We start from the raw sequence: 17,669 nt of genomic DNA, 5'->3' as shown, positions 1-17,669 counted from the left end.
AGGCAGAGGTAAGGGATGAAGTCATTTGCCCAGAGCCACAGAGCTACCAAGTGGTGAGGCCAGGCCTGGAACCAAGTTTGTCTACCTCAGAGCCAGGTTTCTTACCCACACAGTCCTAACTGGCCCCCTGGCCTTTGGCACTCGCTCCCCCTGCGCTCCACAGTGCAGGCGGCTCCAGGCCCGTCTGTCTAAAGCTCCCAGCTGGTCATGTTGGTGTCCTGCTTTAAAACAGAGTCTCTGTGCTCCCGCTCAGGCTCCCTGCCTCTGTGCACACTCTTCTTTTTGCCTCAGCACCTTCCAGCGTGTCTTGCCTGATGCACACGCCTGTCTCCTTCTCTCAGTTGACCTCCCACGTCCACTTCCCTGTGAAGCCACTGTCCACAGTGAGGGCCCCTCCCTTCTCCGCCCCCAGGAGCAGCCGTGGCTGCTTCATGCACCCATCACAGCACACAGACACAGCTCATCTGGTTGTGCACCCCCAGACTGTGAGCTCCTTAAAAACGGGGTCAGGGTCGTTTCCCCTCTGAATGCCCAAGAGCCAGGACCTCACTTAGATTCCTACATAGGACTTCAAGGATTTCATTCATTGAATGTATTTCCCAAGCATTTCCCCTGTTCCGGCCACTGTGCTGGGGCCGGAGATAGAGCAGGAGCAGGGTAGGTCCCGACTCTCAAGGGGCCCACGGTAGTAGGTGGGACAGAGAGCAGGTGGGATGGTGATCAGTATCTTGGCAGGGCGGCTCAGGGGGCTGGAGGGGCAACCAATCCAGCTAGGGTGAGGATTGGGGGGGGGGGGGATAAGGTGGGAGTAGAGGCACCCCAAAGGGGCCTTGGCTGGACAACACAGAGGGAAATTGTGTGGCACCATGGGACTGAGAGGCTTGTTTGCTCGGTCTGAGGCTTGCTTGCTTCATTCATTCATTCATCCATCCATCCATCCATCCATCCATTCCACACATCCCTTCTCTGCCTGGCCCTGAGTATTGGAAGTCCAGCAGTGACTAAGAGATACCAACCACCTTTCCCTCATGGAGGTTGGACTGGGGCCACCTCAGGCAAGACTTTGGTCATTGCTGGAACTGAGCCGTTCCTTGGGTGCTTCTTAGAGATAGGGACAGACTTCCTTCTGGGCTCCCCCCCCCCCCCCCCCGCCAAAACACACACCTTTAGATAGAGAGTGCGAGCAGGGCAAAGGGAGAGAGAGAATTCTAAGCAGTTTCCACACCCGGCACAGAGCCTGACTCGGGGCTCGATCCCATGACCCTGAGATCACCACCCGAGCTGGAACTAAGAGTCAGACGCCCAACCAGCTGAACCACCCAGGCGCCCCCTCTCTGGGCTTTTCTTAGAGATCCTGTGCCTGCCTTTCTGGAGGACTAGGCAGCAGGAGGAGACTGAGGTTCTGGGGCTGCTGGCCCCAAGACAGGCTGGTTAGTTTCGCCCGAGAATAGACCTAACACAATAGCTCAATTGTGAGAGGCCTGACTCCCCCCTGCAACATGGGAACTTTTCTGTGATCAGAATGTGTCTTACAGTTGATGTACACATGTAACAGGACATTGTAACATTTTAACTGCCACCCCCACCCCAGGCTGTTATTAAATCAGTCCTATGGTTTACAGTCAATACGAGGGAATACGGTTTTGTTATTGAAACTACCCTTGGCATGAGATTCTGATGTGACCTATCTATCACCGCAAACTCCCAGTTGCCCGTGGCTGAATAACCCTTCTATTTGGGGTATTTTATATAAATTCACAGAAAAGAATGCTATTCAATGAATTGATTCATTCTCGAGATTTCCCCAGTATGTCTGTCCAGGACAACAGTGGGCTGGGGTAGGAGGAGTCCAGATCTGGGTTTGAATCCTTGCTTTTTGGCCCACTAGTGGAGGGACATTGGCGGAGGTGCTGCAACCTCTGAGCCTCAGTTTCCTCCTCTGTAAGATGGGGACAGCACCACCCATTTGGCGCCATGTGCCCCCCCCCCCTTTGCAGGTCTCTCACTCTTGTACATTTGTGTGATTGTTGGATTCACCTTCTGCCCTCCTTCCACTGGCCCCTGGGCCCTACCAGCAGAGCCCCTCCACATCTAACTGGTGTCACTTGAGACCATTTTGGGTGAAATGGGCTATGATTCAGAGAGGCCCATAGCTGGATGTGCCTGCCTTGGGCAGGCTGCTGTTGTTTGTCCTAAGGTAGCTACCGGTTGCTGTCTCCCTGATGTCTTCTCAGGATTGCTTGAGTGTGCCCCAGTGCAGACTGTGGGGACCTGCACTCTGATTCTGCAGCCCGTGGAGTCTCCAAGTAGGGATGTAGGAAACACATGAAGGGTATCTCAGACACATAGGCGAAGGTTTGACCGAGGTTCCGCCCCACTGAGCTGGTGCCAGAGTCCCACGGTGCTGTGTAGCTGTGCTGAAGCTCATCTGTAGGAGGGGGTTGATAATGCCTGTTCTGTCTCAGAGAGAGGCTTCTATGATAAGCAAGTGATGCATCGAAGTCAGGTAAGCATGTGGTTTTCAGATGGCATGGTGTAAGCATTCTGTAGGACAGCAACCAGAACAGACTTGGCTGCCGGAGGACCCAGTGACAGGGTCAGCAAAAGAAAAGTCAGGATGCCTTGAACAGGGCAGTGGAGTGAGGTGGAGAAAGGCATAGACTTTGGAGCTAGGCTGACCGGGGTTCAATAATCACCAGCTGTGTGACCTTGGACAGGGTTATTAGTTTGGGCCTTAGTTATCTCATCTGAAAAATGGGATGCTAAAACTAGAACCTACCTCCTAGGGTTGTGTTGAGGATGAAATGAGATAATCCATGTGCCTTAGTTAGCTGGTACTTAATAAATCGTTGTGGGATGAAGGGGTGGAGGGAGAAATGGCTTAGTTGCTCTGCCCATGAGCTTAACAGCAATACTGTGCAGTCCCCTCCTGGGCCATGTGTTTCACACATTTTATCTGTTCTACCACAAGTGCCTTTGTTGAGTAGCAATTGATCTAATTTTTGTTAGCCCGGCCTGTGAAGTCCGTCAGAGCCTCTGCTCAAGACAGGCCTGCCCAGAGAGCACAGTGAACCACTGTGGTTCCAGCCTGAAGCTGGGAAACCTGAAGCTTCTGCGGCCCCAGAGGCCTGTGCTAGAGACGCACATATCTAATGTCAGCTTTCCCAAATGCTGTCCAGAGTTCAGGAAATCCACTGCAATCTCTGGGCCCACAGGAGAGAAGCCACTGTCCTAAGCTAAGACGCACCAGCCTTGGCCTCCATGTGGTCAGAGGTGGTGATGGAGATGGAGTTTGGGGGAGGAGTCCTTGTGTCTCCCTCTGTGACCCTAGGACAGGCCTGGCACTGGTCTTCCTGCGCACAGAGGTAGCTCAGTTTCCTCACCTACCATGGTCCTGACAGGGGCCCGACAGGCAGACAAGTAGTGCCCATATGGGTGGTAAGGTTGGTATCAGATATATGTACCCTCCCCTAGTGTGAACTTCAAGGACCTGGACATGCTGCAGTTTACTGCAGACATAAAGCCCCCCTCAGCTCCTTGGAAGACCCCCTCTGTGTGGGCGGCAGCAGTGGCCACGCTGGCTCAGCCTGGTGGGATTTTCTGGCAGCCCTCGCAGGTTGTCCAGGATAGAGAGAGTGTGGGCCCCTGCTCTTCCTGGGTCTCTGCGACTCTGATGGTTATGGGTCCTGATACCCGGTGACTAACGTTTTCTGAGGGTTTGCCACACAACAGACGCTGTGTGAAGGCCTTCTCGGGCATGATCCCATGTGCTCCTCCTAGAAAGCAATGGAGTGTGGCTCAGAGTGCTGGGTTCAAGTCCTGGTGCTGGCGCTTACTAACCCTGTGGCTTTGGGCACATCCCTGAACCTCCGTACCTCAGCTTCCTCTCGTAAAATGGGGATGAACACTAGTACCTGTGTTGTAGGGTGGCTGTGAGGGTCCCTGGAGCTGGTAAGTGCCTGGCTCAGGATCAGTGCCGTGTAAGTGTTAGCTGTTACTAAGAGATGGGCGGTAGCATTATCCCATTTCGAAGAAAAGGAAACAGGTTTTGAGAGGCTGCGTGCTCTGCCTGAGTCCCGTGGCTCCTGAGTAGAAGAGCTAGGTTTTGAACCTAGCTCATGAACACTACCTTACTCTGCCTCAATGTGGGAAAATACATGTGGGGAGCATTTGGCCAGCTTTGGAAGTGGCATTCTCGGCTTTCCTCAGAGCCCTGGTGAAAAGAGATCCTTTTCTAAGGAACTGAACTGGCCTCTGGGAGTTCTTGTAATCCCACAGCAGAAGCAATAGCTGACCCGTGACACACATATCACAGAAGGAGAAGGGAGGGATCAAGGAAGAATTTCTGTTTGGAAATGTTATCTAATGCTGAGTGCTTTCAAGGGACTCAGAATGTGGAGCCCACGCTGTACCCCCTGCCGGGGTGCCAGGGAAGCCTGGTCCTCCCCTCTTCCCCTGCCACATACAGCCTGCTGGAGACTTGGGCGGGATCAGGCATCTGTGGACATGCAGGGAAAGCCAGGGCAGCACTTTGTCCCGAGCCACAGTGACAGAAGTCTCTAGCTGGTGTGTCCCTTCCAGCTCTGGACCCCTTGGGTCCTCTCCTCCCCAGCTGAGGGGTGAGCAGCAGCTGCTTTTTGCTCCAGGGAACTTTCTGAACAGGGGCTCCCGGCTCTGGCAGGACAGTGTTTGCTTTTGCTTTTGCCTTGGCATAGTCTCTAGGCAGGGTGCATAGGAACCCAAAACTTAAAAACGACTTCCCATGTCCTTGGGCTACCCCGTCCCCCTAAGCACACACCTACACACAGGCACGCGCTCACGCACGCACCCCAGCTGCCGGGCCGTGCCCGGGAGCCGCCTGCCTTCACCCCAAAGGCTCTTTGTCTGCGGCAGAGTAGGGCTTACAGATGAAGCTCTCGAAGCCCAGCCCGTGGTCTCATGCCCCCAGAACACCACCCTTGGCCCAGGTGTCCACAGGTCTGCCCCAGCAGATGCCTTGTTTCCTCCAAACGAAAGCAAGAGTGACCCCCTCTGGGGTCCAGCTGCACACACCCCCAGCTGGAGGGGTCAGGGTTCTGGAACCCGCAGACATGGGGCCAGCTACTGCCTCCTGCCCCCTTGTCCCTTGGTGCCACAGAGCTGGCCCCTTACCTCTTCACTCCTGCTGGACTCCCCGGGGCAGCTCCTCACATGCTTTACCCCAGCCGTCAGCAGGGCAGCCTGTCCATGGCCTCCAGGAGGGGTCCCCGAGTTGCAGGCCGGACTGGCCGCCGAGCAGCCCTGCCTCACTGGCCTCTGCTTGCTCTGCTGTGCTCCACAGCCGGGCTTGGGCCGGGGGTGGGGCGGGGGCTGGCCTGGGGTCCGGCTGGGGCTGCTTACAACCTGCCTCCTTTCCCAGCAGGGGCCAGTGGCTGCCTCAGTGCCATGCTCTGCAGGTCCGGGGCTCGGGCACCACTGCTCAGGGCTCCAGGTCCATCCTCAGGCCGTCTGCACCAGCCTCATTTGAACTCCCCACTCCTTTGTGGAGCCTTTACATGCTGCCGGAGGAAACTGTGAGCACAGCCTGACCCTGGTTGGCTGCAGGCACTTCTCTCCACCCACCAGTGCAAGAGGATCCCCCAGGCCCCAGAAAGGCTCCGGGCCTCCCCTCAGCCCCAGACAGAGGCGGGCCGCCCGGTGATGTCACACTAGCTCCGGCCCCAGCTGGCCTGGCCCCTCCCGCCCCAGCCGGCTTTGGCGGCCCTCGCCGGCCCCCTCCTTCCCTGGCACGAGCAGCCCGGCCAGCTCTACTCCGTGGCCCGCCCGCCCCTTAGTGCGCTCTGCCGAGGCAGAGAGCTTCCCCTTGGACTCAGGTAATGGGTTTAGGTCTGCTCTAGCTGTGCAGGCAGCAGGGAGCAGGTTCTCTCCCTGGATGGCCCCCTCATCTCTGCACTGCCTCACAGAGCCCCAGGTGCGCAGGCAGGGCAGCCCCGCACAGATGGCTTCTCCCCGTGGGTGCCCTTCATAGAGGCCTCTCTCACCTCGAAACCCTGGGGAGGGAGCCCAAGGCTGTGCACAGAAGCCAGCAGACTCTGTGCTGACAGCTAGTGGGATGCAGTGGCCTAAGACACTGAAATACCACAGGCTGGGCGGGGGGTTGGAGGTGGTATGCACGGGAGAAATGCCGGTCACTTCCCACCTAGAGGCCTTGATTAAGTCACTTCCCAGTTCTAGCGTCCCTTTCATGCATTGGTAAATGAGCCAAGACTAGTGATCTGCCTAAATGGATTCCATGGTGTCACGCGGGAAAGGGCTTGGTGCCGGGCAAGGGTCCCTCAGTTGCCTGGACTCTGCACTCAGGTGGGCAGGCCAGGGACCACACTCCCGGAACCTCTGTGGTGACCTCCAGACCTTTGAGGAGCACATGATGAGAGGCCCCAGCACAGACTGTCACTGGGGTGGGGCTCATGAGTGTTCATGGAGTCAGAGCAGAAAGGAGAAGACAGCGCCGGAGCCCCACAAAGTGAGCAGTCCTACAGATATGTCAGCGCCGCGGGCAGAGGAGGGAGGCCAGCGAGTACTGGGAAAGGAGCAGCTGGGTGCGGGTTTGTGTCACTGCCTGGGCAACAGCTGTGTGAAATTCTGGTGGTGACTCTTCTTTCCTCTTTAACAAGGTTTAGTAATGATGGTGGTAGTGGTGAGGACGTTCGGGTACAAATCGGGAGAGAAACTTCAGTGGGGTCCTCCTTACCCTCAGGCATAGCGTACCATGTTGCTGGTCCCTGGGCAAGCAGGTCCAGTGTGGTCCTCTGCTCGTCAGGACTGCCACTCCTGTCTTTGCAGGGAGCAAACTTTGCCTCTTGCCTCAGCCCCTCCCAGCCTGCTCAGACACGCTCCCTTTTCCATCTGTCAGTCCCATTCCTTTGTAGAAGGCGAGTCTTCACCAGAAGACCACAGTAGCTTACAGCCAAATGGTCGGGTTGGACAGATATACTCCCCACAACTACCGTGGGGGTGAAGGTGGCCAGCCACTCTGGAGGGTCCCTGTGCATGGTCTGCACAGAAGCCATGGGAGCTGGGGACTCAAGACCAGCAGAAGCACATAGGATGGAGCTGAATCCTTTTCGAGCAGCACCCTCGTCAGCCTGGAGGTTGGCATATTTCCTTCTTTTCCCCTTCCTCTCTCTTGTGTCTCCTCCAAGATGTTTGTTGGGAACCTGCTCTGAGCTGACACCAAGAAGCCAAAGTTGCTCTCCTCACAGAGCTTGCAGTCAGGAGGGGAGACAGACAGACAAACGCATGAGAAGTGCTGGGTACTAAGCAGGTATCTAAGCGGGAGGCTGGATTAAGCCTGGCAGTCAGGGCAGGCTCCCTGAGCTTGTGGTGTTGCAGCTGAAACCCGAAGGATAGGTCAGAATGAGCAGGTGTGAGTTGGAGAGACGATGGTCTGGGTAGAAACAATAGTGTGTAAGGGCCGTGTGGCAGATTGCTTTTTTGAGGATGGCCCCAGTGATATCTCCTAGTCCAACACGAGACCTTGACACTCCTACCATTGAGAGGTAGGGTCTCTGTCCCCTCCCTTTGAATCTGGGTGGGTTTGTGACTTACTTATAACCAGTGGAATACAGTGGAGATGACACTACCTGATATCCAAGGCTGGGTGAGAACAGGCAGGGCAGTTTCTGCCTTGTTCACTGGGAAACTCTCTAGGAGTCCTGAGCTGGTCTAGATCCTGAGAAGTCCAGCTACCTGCAAGCTGCCATGCAGAGGCCAGGTGTAGCATAGGTCCCAGCTGACAGCAAGCATCCACCCCCAGATGTGTGAAAGATGCCTCTCAATGATTCCAGCCCCTAGGCAAGAGTCAGCTCCAGCTGCTGAGGTCCCAGGTATCGGGAGCAGAGATGAGCCACTGTACCACTCCGTAGCTGAATCCTTGACACACAGAATCCACGAGGATAAGAAAACGGTTGTTTGGGCTGCTAAGTTTCGACGGTAATTTGTTACTCAGCAATAATAGCTGGAGCAATTATAGGGAGTTCTTCCCAGGAGTGCATTTGTCTGAGGAGAGATGGGGAGCATGGCAGAAGACGAGGCCTTTTCAGAGGTGGGACTTGATCCAAGGACAGTGGGAAGCCACTGGAAGGTTTTGAGCAACTTGCTTTTATTTCTGAAAGGCCGCATTAGTTGTTGAGTAGAGACTGAGTGGCGGGAACCATAGACAAGTCATCTGGAGCTCGTGGGCGATGGTTGCAGCCATCCTGGTGGGAGAGGCAGGTGGACACAATGGGGCTCACTGGGTCAGGGGGACTTTCCAGGACCCATCCTCCCCTGGGAACAGGTGCAGCCCAAGTCCCTGCTTACTAGAGCAAATTTGCTTCCACAATGCAAAGTTCCTAGGATCCCATCAAGTGGGAGAGGAACACCAGGATGGCCTTGCCCTGTCCATGTTTGCACATCCCTCGCCCCTGAGGAGGCCTTGGGCAGTCAAGGATGCTGCTGGAGAGCTTGAGCTGTGCATTCAAATTCTGGTTCCACCACTCAGTAGCTCTAAGCCTCACTGTCCTCATCTGTAAAATGGAAATGTTACAAGGACTTACCTCATAGGGCTGTTGAGAAAAATAAATAAGATGTGACACATTAAGTGTAATGTGCACTGGCTAGTACATGGTACAGACTCAGTGTTGGCCTCCTTCCTTGGGCTGTGAGTTCCCGGAGCACTGGAGCAGGTGTGTGGGTGTGGGCCACACAGAGCTCTCCTTCTGTGCAGCCTGGTCCAGAGGAGTGAATAATTGAGTGACTGGCTGGGGAGGATGAGTGGCTCAGAGTCTGACAGACCTGGGCTCAGATCCCAACTCTGTCACTAACCTGGGCAACGTTCTTATTCTCTCGCAAACTTTGTTTTCTCATTAAAAAAATTTTTTTTAAAAAACGATACTACTCACTCCTCAGGGTGTGAGAGGACTGAGTGATATGATGCACCTAAAGCACAATGCCAGGCATTAAGCACTCAGTGGTTGCTCAGGAAACGGGGCTGTTGTCTTCCCTGCTCCCAAACACCTCTCCACTCTTGCTCATCAGACTCCTAACTTCAGCTTGGAGTCCCTGTGACCTCCTTGAGGAACACCATTCCCACATTTCCAGCTGCCTGTTGGACCAAAGTGTCATGTGACTAAAGCACATGAGGAGAAGGGACTCTCCCTTTCTTTTTTTACATTTTTTGGTCAGGATGTTTTTCATTCTGTGTGAGGTTTATGTGGTGGCAGAATACAAAGAATCTTAATTACGTCCCACAATTTGTTTTAATGATTTCATGTGCTTTCATATCTTATCACCTTTCTGACAGTTACAATTTTTTTTTTTTCTGTTGGGAATGTTGGGCTGTTCTACTGAGGTACTGTATATGGTGGAAGTGCTTGGGCAGTGTGTTATAAAAAGGGGTGCCTGGGAGGGGACTTCCCTGTGTCTTGCAAACTCAGCATCTCATGTGCATTTCAAGCCTCACAGATTCCAAATTGATGGTTTTCTTCCCTTCAGCAGTTTTTAAATGCCTTTCCATTGTCTTCTGGCCTACATTGTTTCTGATGTGAAGTCAGCTCCCTTCCTCATTACTGCTCCTGTGTACATAGTGAGTCTCTTCCCCTCTGATGTCTTTTAAGATTTCTCTTTATCTTTGGTTTTTAGCAGTTTGTGGTGTGAATAGGTGTGTTTCTTTGCATCGATTCTGTGCGGAATTCACTGAGCTTCTTGGATTTTTGAGTTGATATGTCTCACTAAATTTGGGATTGTGTGAGGCAATTTGAGGCCATTATTTCTTCTAATATTTCTTCAGTACAATTCTCTCTTCCCTCCCCTTCGGGAACTCCATTTACATACTTGGTATTGTTCCACAGGTCACTGAAGCTTCCTCCCTCTTTTCCTTCCTTCCTTTTCCTTTTCCTTTTCCTTTTTGTGCTTCAGTTGGATCATTTCTGTTACTTGTCTTCAAGTTTGCTGACCTTTTCTTCTACAGTGTCTAATCTGTTAATTTCATCCTAAGTATGTTTTATGTCAGATACTGTATTTATTGGGTCTAAAATTTCCACCAGGTTTATTTTTATAGGACCCATTTCTCTTCTGAAATTTTCTATCTGCTCGTTCATTCTATTTTTCATTTCCTGAAAATCCTGTGCATATATTATAATAGCCATTTAAAGTTCTTTTTTTTTTTTAAGATTTTATTTATTTATTTGACAGAGAGAGAGACACAGCGAGAGAGGGAACATAAGCAGGGGGAGTGGGAGAGGGAGAAGCAGGCTTCCTGCCGAGCAGGGAGCCCAATGCGGGGCTTGATCCCAGGACCCCAGGATCATGACCTGAGCCAAAGGCAGACGCTTAACGACTGAGCCACCCAGGCACCCCACCATTTTAAAGTTCTTATTTACTAATTCCAACATCTGGCTCATCAGTGGATCTGATTTTCTTGACTATTATTTTTTTTTGAGCATGGGTCACATTTTCCTGCTTCACATGTCTATTATTTTTAAATTGTATACTGGACATTTCGTATGATACATTGAAGAGACTGTATTTTATTGCCTTCCTCTAAAGAATGTTGTGTTTTGTTCTGGCAGGTGGTTAAATTACTGGCATACCCCCTTGATCTTGTGGAGGTTTGGTTTTTAGGTTTTGTTCAGGTAGGTTTATTTTGGTTTTGTCCATAGTCCTAGGGTATAACTCTTAGTCCTGGGCTTACTGGTAAGGCATGGCTTTTCCGGGATGAAATCAGAAGCCTTAAATGTTTGCTAAGTCTCTTTAGCTTAGCAGGACTTGAAATCCAAACTCCATCTTCTGAATGCCCTGCTTCCCAGCTACTGCTTTCTTTTGGGCTCTGTGGAGTCTCTCTCTATATATATACAATTTAGGGATTATCTAAGGATTTGAGGGGAATTTGTACAGTAATTTTGGAGCTCCCACTTCCATGGCTGTCTCCCTTCTGGCATTTTCCCCTTCAATTTCCATCCTCAGTGCCCAACTTCTTTGTCTTCTTCCCAGCCAGTAATACTGCTGCATTCTCTTTCAGTTCTGTCTTCCGTTTATCACCATGAACTGGGAAGTGCCCTAGTTTCAAAAACCATGTCTCCTCCAGTTTCTGTTGCTTTGGATTGTTCTCAAGTGCTTTCAAGCAGTTATTTTGTGTATTGTCCAGAGTTTATCATTGTTACTGACCAGAAAGTTAGTTCAGTACAATCTACTCTTCCATTTTGGTAACTGGAACTCCCCACATCCCAACTGAATCTGTCTTCTCCCCCAAACCTCCTGTACTCCTGCTGCTCTCAGTGCCCTTGATAAACCTAGCCAGCTGGTTGGTGGTTCTTTTTTTTTTTTTTTTAAAGATTTTATTTATTTATTTGAGAGAGAGAGAGAGAATGAGAGAGAGAAAGCACATGAGAGGGGGGGAGGGTCAGAGGAAGAAGCAGACTCCGTGCTGGGCAGGGAGCCCGATGCGGAACTCGATCCAGGGACTCCAGGATCATGACCTGAGCCGAAGGCAGTCGCTTAACCAACTGAGCCACCCAGGCATCCCTGGTTGGTGGTTCTTAACTCTGCCCTTCCTGCTCTCGGTCATATAGTCTTTTGGGAAATATCAGCCCCAAGAATTCACAGATTGATTCAGCTCAGTATACCCACCTGGGCACTGGAAGAAATGTGTTGTCCCCACAAGCCTTGTTAGAGCACCTTATACAGCTAATTATGATATGCTAGGCATCAAGCTCAAAATTGTATAGGCATCATTGTTTCCTCCTCTCGTAACTTGTGAAGGCAGTGTTACCATTCTTTTCTACTAACAAGAAGACTGAGGCTTAGCGAAGTCAAGTTCCTTGCACACCAGGCCACACAGCTAGAAGGCAATGGGACTGAGATTAATACCCATATCAAAGCGAGCAGAAACACAGTTGTCCTGAAAACAAATAACATCTCTTTAATTCTAAGACATTTTTTCTTGTTTTAAGATCCCTGAAATCAGGAGGCAGCCTGTCAGGGGCTAATTGATCTCACTTTTCTTTTTTTTCTTTTTTTTTAACTAGAACATGACACATTTAATAGTTGATGACTTCTCAGGTTCAAGATCAAGGAATTATGGCAGTGTTAGTGATGGGGCTCCATCCAGTGAGGTTGGCCCGTGGCTAAGGGACAAAGAAGCACATCCCCTCCTCTCCTCTCCTAGTCAGCCGGTCTTGGAAAGGTCCAGGGGCGTGTCCACCCTCAGGAAGCCTGTAGAACTGCCAAAAGCCTCCCTCCCTCCCTCCAGATTTAATGCAACAGCTACCTCTAAGCTAAGACTCAGCCAGCTGGCCCCCCTCCTCTCCTGGGGGTGCTGTCGTCAGGTCCTGTGACTTGCCCCGGTAAGAAGTTTGGAGACTCATGTTTATGGGGAGATTCTAAGGCAGTGCTACTGGTTATTCCGTACTGCCCAGTGTCCCACAGGATGTCCCAGCACATGGAAAGCCCTTTGTGGACACTGTGCCTGTTAAATGCTGGCCAAACAAGCTTATCCAAATGTCAGCACAGGATGCATGTTCAGTTACAAAGTCGCTTCGAGAGCCTGTTATTAGCTCATGTATGACCCATTTCATTCCCACTTCTCAACCCACCCGCCAAGAGCAGAGTCAGGGTAGCCCTTCTCCTCAAGCGTGGACATCATCTAATAGCCAAAAACATTTGCTCTTCAGTCAACAAATATTTATTACACTCCATCTGAGCACCAGAGTTTGGGCTCCAGGTCAATTTGCCCAAAGCCAATTTGCTAAGATGTTTAGTTGACTGGTTTTCATTTTGTCTTTATAACAGTATTTTAAGGAATGTTCGATTGGCCTCATCTGCCCTCTTCTTACTGCAGCTGATGCAAAGCCTGTCCCCAAGAGGGGAGACTGAGAAGCAGAGGGAAGAGAGATTTAATTTTAGTTTGCTGGTTTTCTTTGTATTGTCATAACAAAAACTTCACAGAAATTTTCCAAAGCTGTTTAAAATCATCCCATCCTATATAAACATTTTTTTAAAGATTTTATTTATTTATCTGAGAGAGAGCACACGAGCAGGGGGAGGAGCAGAGGGAGTGGGAGAAGCAGGCTCTCTGCTGAGTAGAGAGCTGGATGTGGGGCTCCATCGCAGGACCCTGAGATCATGACCTGAGCTGAAGGCAGATGCTTAACTGACTGAGCCACCCAGGCGCCCCACCTATATAAAAAACTTAAAAATTGCTTTTTGGAAAATTGTCTGGGTCAGACAGAATCTATCCCAAACAGGAGATGAGGGACTAAGGGCAGTTTTATGGTCAGTGGGGGAAGACCACAACCCCCTTATAGACACCTGCTGGAATTCTCCTCCCAAGGAGCAGCTGAGCTGTTGCTGACCTTGCTGATCTTTCCTGGAGCCCAAGAAGGCAGCTAAGTAGATAACTGAGGGCTTCTGGCAAGAGACTGATGGGGTGAGCTTCACAGGCCTGAGTCCAGGGTCGGGGCACGAGGCAGGGGTGCCAGTGCCGTAGCGGGTGATGCACTCATCAGAGAGGCCTGAGGGCAAGTCTGGGACTGTCTTGTCCTGGACTCTGTCTGGAGCATCTCACTAGAGGACTAGCACAAAGAAGCACATGATAAACGTCTGTTGAACAGCTATGTGGGAATGCTAGCCTTCAAAACACGCTCCCTCTGTGTCACATCCAGGATTCCTGACTCAGCGTCTTGGGGCTGAAGGCAGCAAGAGTGCAATTTAGGAGTCTGGCTAGAAGGAGAAAGGAGAGGAGACCCAAGATAAGAAAGCCTCCCTGACGTCGTGGGGCTGCGCCCAGACCTCCGAAGGCTACCCCAGACTCGCCCCAAGCTGATTCTGGGGGTCCCCTGTAACTCCTACTCCACTGACCTGGCTCCCAGGTGCCCCCGCCTCAGCCTTGCCCTCTCCCCTTCCCATCGGTCCATCTGCCAGGCAGGTGCAAGAAGGAAGGCAGCACCTGCGCTGGGCATTCGGGGCCATCTTGCCAGGTGTGGGTGGGGCAGCAGGGGGACATCTGCTCATATTCCACATTTGGGGGGGTGCTGGTGGTGTTCGCAGTATTAGCGCCTCTCCTCCACACGGCAGGGCCAGGCCCCAGAGCGCTTTGGCATGTGTTATCTCCCTCAGTCTCACGGCAGGCCTGGGAGCGGGGAGAGCAGCGATATTCCCTTTTGTAGATAAGGAAAATGAGACCATGATGATGTTATGGTCCCTATTACCGTCATCATGTATTAAATGTTCACTGTGCACCAGGCACCGTGCTGGTCATTGCCTTATCTTGCCGAATCTTCCCAGCATCTGCAGAGGACGGGGCTCCAAGCGTTGCTCCAGGATGATTTCTGCCCACCCAAGGCACTTTGCTTTCATGAGCTCCTTCTTCCACTAAAAAATGTTAAAAATCATTTTCTGTGACTGCATTGGTATGAAGACAAATAGGTTAACATTGAATATTAAGGCATTTTCTGACCTAAAATTTCACTTTTTATTCTCATTTTAAAAGAAATTAGAACATTTTTGTGAGCCCCCAAAGTACTGTGAGCCCTAAGCACCGTGCCTGCTGTGCCTAATGGATAACTTGGCCCTGACTATAAATCCACAAGCCCTTACCCACAAATCCAGAATACGAAAGCTCTAGAAAAACAGCAAGCCTTTTTTCAAAAGTTTGGCTCAGATTCATTTGGTGGCAAAATCTGACTTGAATTGACATGAGGTTCTGTGTAGTCTTTGAACCGCTTAGGGTCCCTACCCACCTGTTTAGGGAGCTGCTCTGACTCCACGATGGGGTTGGAGGACAGGCGGCCTGGGCACCACATCCCATGCCGACATTGTCTGCCCCCTTTGTCCCCCACCCAGCGGACCCCTCTGCCTGCTCCCTGTTCTCCTCTCCTGGATCCTGAATTCCTCAAGGACAGGACCATGTCGTGTTCATCTCGTGAGTGCAGATATTAATCATTTCTCCATAAATCCATCATTTCCCTTTTCTTAAAGAACCCACAGGGAGCCGCCGTTCAGAAATTTATAGCTGGGGTCCAAACCCAGCGTGAGCGTGTGATTATGATGAGCCCGTCCCTGGAGGGTCTCTGGAGCTGCTCCCCATAAGCAGAGATGAGGGGGACGTGCACATGGGTCCCTGGAGGAACAGGTGGGAGACAAGTTCAGGGGAAGGAATAATAGAGACAATGCTGGTCGACCACTCATGCGTCGCAGGCTCTGTGCTGTTAACGTCCATTATTTATTCCCGCAACAGCTCCATGTGGCAAGAACCATCACTGTCCTCCTTTTCTGGCTGAGGAAGACAAGATTAGAGCCCTAAGTAGCCTGCCCGAGGGCATGCAGCGGGGGAGAGATGGCGCACAGGTGTAGCCCCGGGCACACGGACCTCAGGCCGTGGTCACGCCTGGTGCCCCCAGGGTGGTGCCTGAATGCAGCCCAGCTCCCAGAGAGCAGCTCCGAACCCCAGGCCAGCGAGGGCTCTCTGCAGAGGTTGGAGGGGCAGTTTTCACGGTACTTGGGGAACATGTGAGGCTCATGCAGTGCTGAGCTGGGAGACTCGGGGCAGGGTGAGAAGGTACCACAGAGCACAGCAAAAGGCCTGCCCCCCAGTACTGTGTGGGACACCCATCAAGTTATCCCATAGATGTTTATGGAGTATCTGTGTGGTGCCAGAGATGAGATCATTTGCAAGACTGATGAAACTGGTTCACAGACTAGGTAAAGATGGGGCGGGTAGGAGCGGGAAGGAGGCTGCTTTCAACAGGGTGCTCAGCGAAGTTTCTGAGAGGGAGGGTCATGTGAGCCAAGACCCTGGTGATGGGAAGGAGGCAACCATGCAAAGGGAACAGCACATGCAAAATCCATGGGATGGGAACCAGCTTGGCCTAGCTGAGGAATGGAAAGGCCACTGTGACCAAGCAGCAGAGACAAGTGGCAGGGGGGGAGGGGGAGTGGGGACCAGTGAGAGAGGCAGGCTGGGCAGGTGAAGCCTTGGGGTTTTATTCCGAGTGCAACACAGGCCCCTGGAGGATTGCAATCAGGAAAATGTTATGCTTTGTTTTGCATTTTCTCAGTGTCCCTTTTGGTGCTGGGTGGAGAATGGTCCAAGGGGGAAAGAATGGAACTGGGAAGACCGTTAGGAAACTTGAGGGGCTATCCAGGTGAGAGGCCAGGGGATGGGCACTAGGGCAGTGTCAAGGAGACAGTGACCGGTGGCTGGATTCAGGATTTTGGAGGAAGAGTTGACAGGAACCCAGCATGACTCTAATATGGTGAGGATCAAGCTGCATTGTTTAGCATCCTGAAGATTTGCCACTTGAGAGCCCTAGAAATAGAATTCTGCGAGCAGAGTAGTGACCCACAGTTGGGATTTCCATGTAGTGTTGGGCAGTGCACACCCTACACAGCTGTACATGACAGCCCTGACCACAACCAGCAGACATTTGGGCACGGTCCTCCAGAAGTGTGGGGGCAACAGTTGGCAACAGGAAGCTGGAGCAAGGAACCATCACCCAAGACACTCCCAGAAATGACTGGGGAAGTTAGGAATGAGGTTGAGGTGAGGCAGTTGTGCTGGAAGGGTCTATAGAACATGCTTGAATTGCTGTTAATGTTCCCACAGGCTGGAGTGGACTGGAAAAGTCCAGTTCCTTATCCCACTTCTTGAACTAATTTGTTCTCATCCTTGAAGTAGCTCCTGAGCTGGATGTCAGTATCCAGAGAGATGCAGAGAGCTCAGGGTCTCCTCGGGCTTGCACGAAATTGTTTTCAGCAGAGATCCATAGGTCTGTTGTCCCAAACCTAGAAGGGGGAACTTTGCAGGAGGCACTGTCAGGAAGACGCAAGAACTTTGTAACTGTGACCCTGGAAAACTGGAAGGGATTGTTCCTGCATCTTCCCCAGTTTCAGATGCCCAGACCTGCCCTGATTCTCCAACTAGTAGGTCTGGGGTGGGCCATCTCAGGGACACCCACACAGGCCCTGCAGGGAGTAAAGGCAGTTGGTACAGGAGGCTTACTTCAGCCCCTCCAGCCTCCAGACCATGCCCTGGCCTCCCTCTCATCCTCCCTGGACTGGACCAGATAGACTCCAGCTCTAAGGCTGAAACCCTGGGGGGGCAGGGGACAGGTTTCCCCTCCACTGGGTGTTTTCTGGTTTCTGCCCCACATCTGCTCTTTGGCACCCTGCCTTGTGCCAGGAGGCTGACCTGTATGGATTCCCCCAATGGGCTCTCCTTGTCTTCTGGCTTTGGGGTGGGTTTGGCCAGTGGCAGGTGCTAGCAGCAGAGGCAGGGGTGGGAAGAAAGCAAGGACAGGTGTGCAGCCTGCTCCCTCCCTGCAGGACCATGGTTGTCTCAGTGCAGTGGGAGTCAGCTAGGCCTGGGTTTGAGTTCTGCCTTTACTTCTTATTAACCACGTAACTTCTGAAATTTCCCTATCCTCTCTGTCTGTTTCCTCATCTAAAAATTGGGACAGCAATACCACCTTCCCAGGATAGCTGGGAGGAATAAGTGAATCAGCGTGAGGGCAAATACCCTAGCGCAATACCTGGTACGCAGTAGGTGCTCGATCGATGCTGGCTCTCTTCTGCTAGTAAGTTGGAGCCCCGTTATCTTGGATTTCCAGCACGTTTGGGTCTTCTGAAGATCACTCGTTATTTTGTATCTCTCC

General features: G+C 51.9%; 2 protein-coding genes across 6 annotated transcripts in view; one reads left to right on the top strand and one right to left on the bottom strand.

Annotated features, from left to right (window-relative positions):
• ANGPTL2 (angiopoietin like 2) overlaps positions 1-5,613 on the bottom strand; it is a 35,140-nt gene extending 29,527 nt beyond the window's left edge. Inside the window, exon 1 of the mRNA XM_025888335.2 lies at positions 5,152-5,613. The gene's annotated coding sequence lies outside the window, so the exon portion shown is untranslated. The remainder of the gene's footprint in view (positions 1-5,151) is intronic.
• RALGPS1 (Ral GEF with PH domain and SH3 binding motif 1) overlaps positions 1-17,669 on the top strand; it is a 267,587-nt gene that overhangs the window by 151,870 nt on the left and 98,048 nt on the right. The window lies entirely within an intron of this gene.

This window comes from Callorhinus ursinus, unplaced genomic scaffold (genome assembly GCF_003265705.2).
Source record: "Callorhinus ursinus isolate GAN/ISIS: 27379988/994484 unplaced genomic scaffold, GSC_fseal_2.0 scaffold24, whole genome shotgun sequence".
Classification (NCBI taxonomy): Eukaryota; Metazoa; Chordata; class Mammalia; order Carnivora; family Otariidae; genus Callorhinus; species Callorhinus ursinus.
This window is presented reverse-complemented; position numbering and strand designations above follow the sequence as displayed.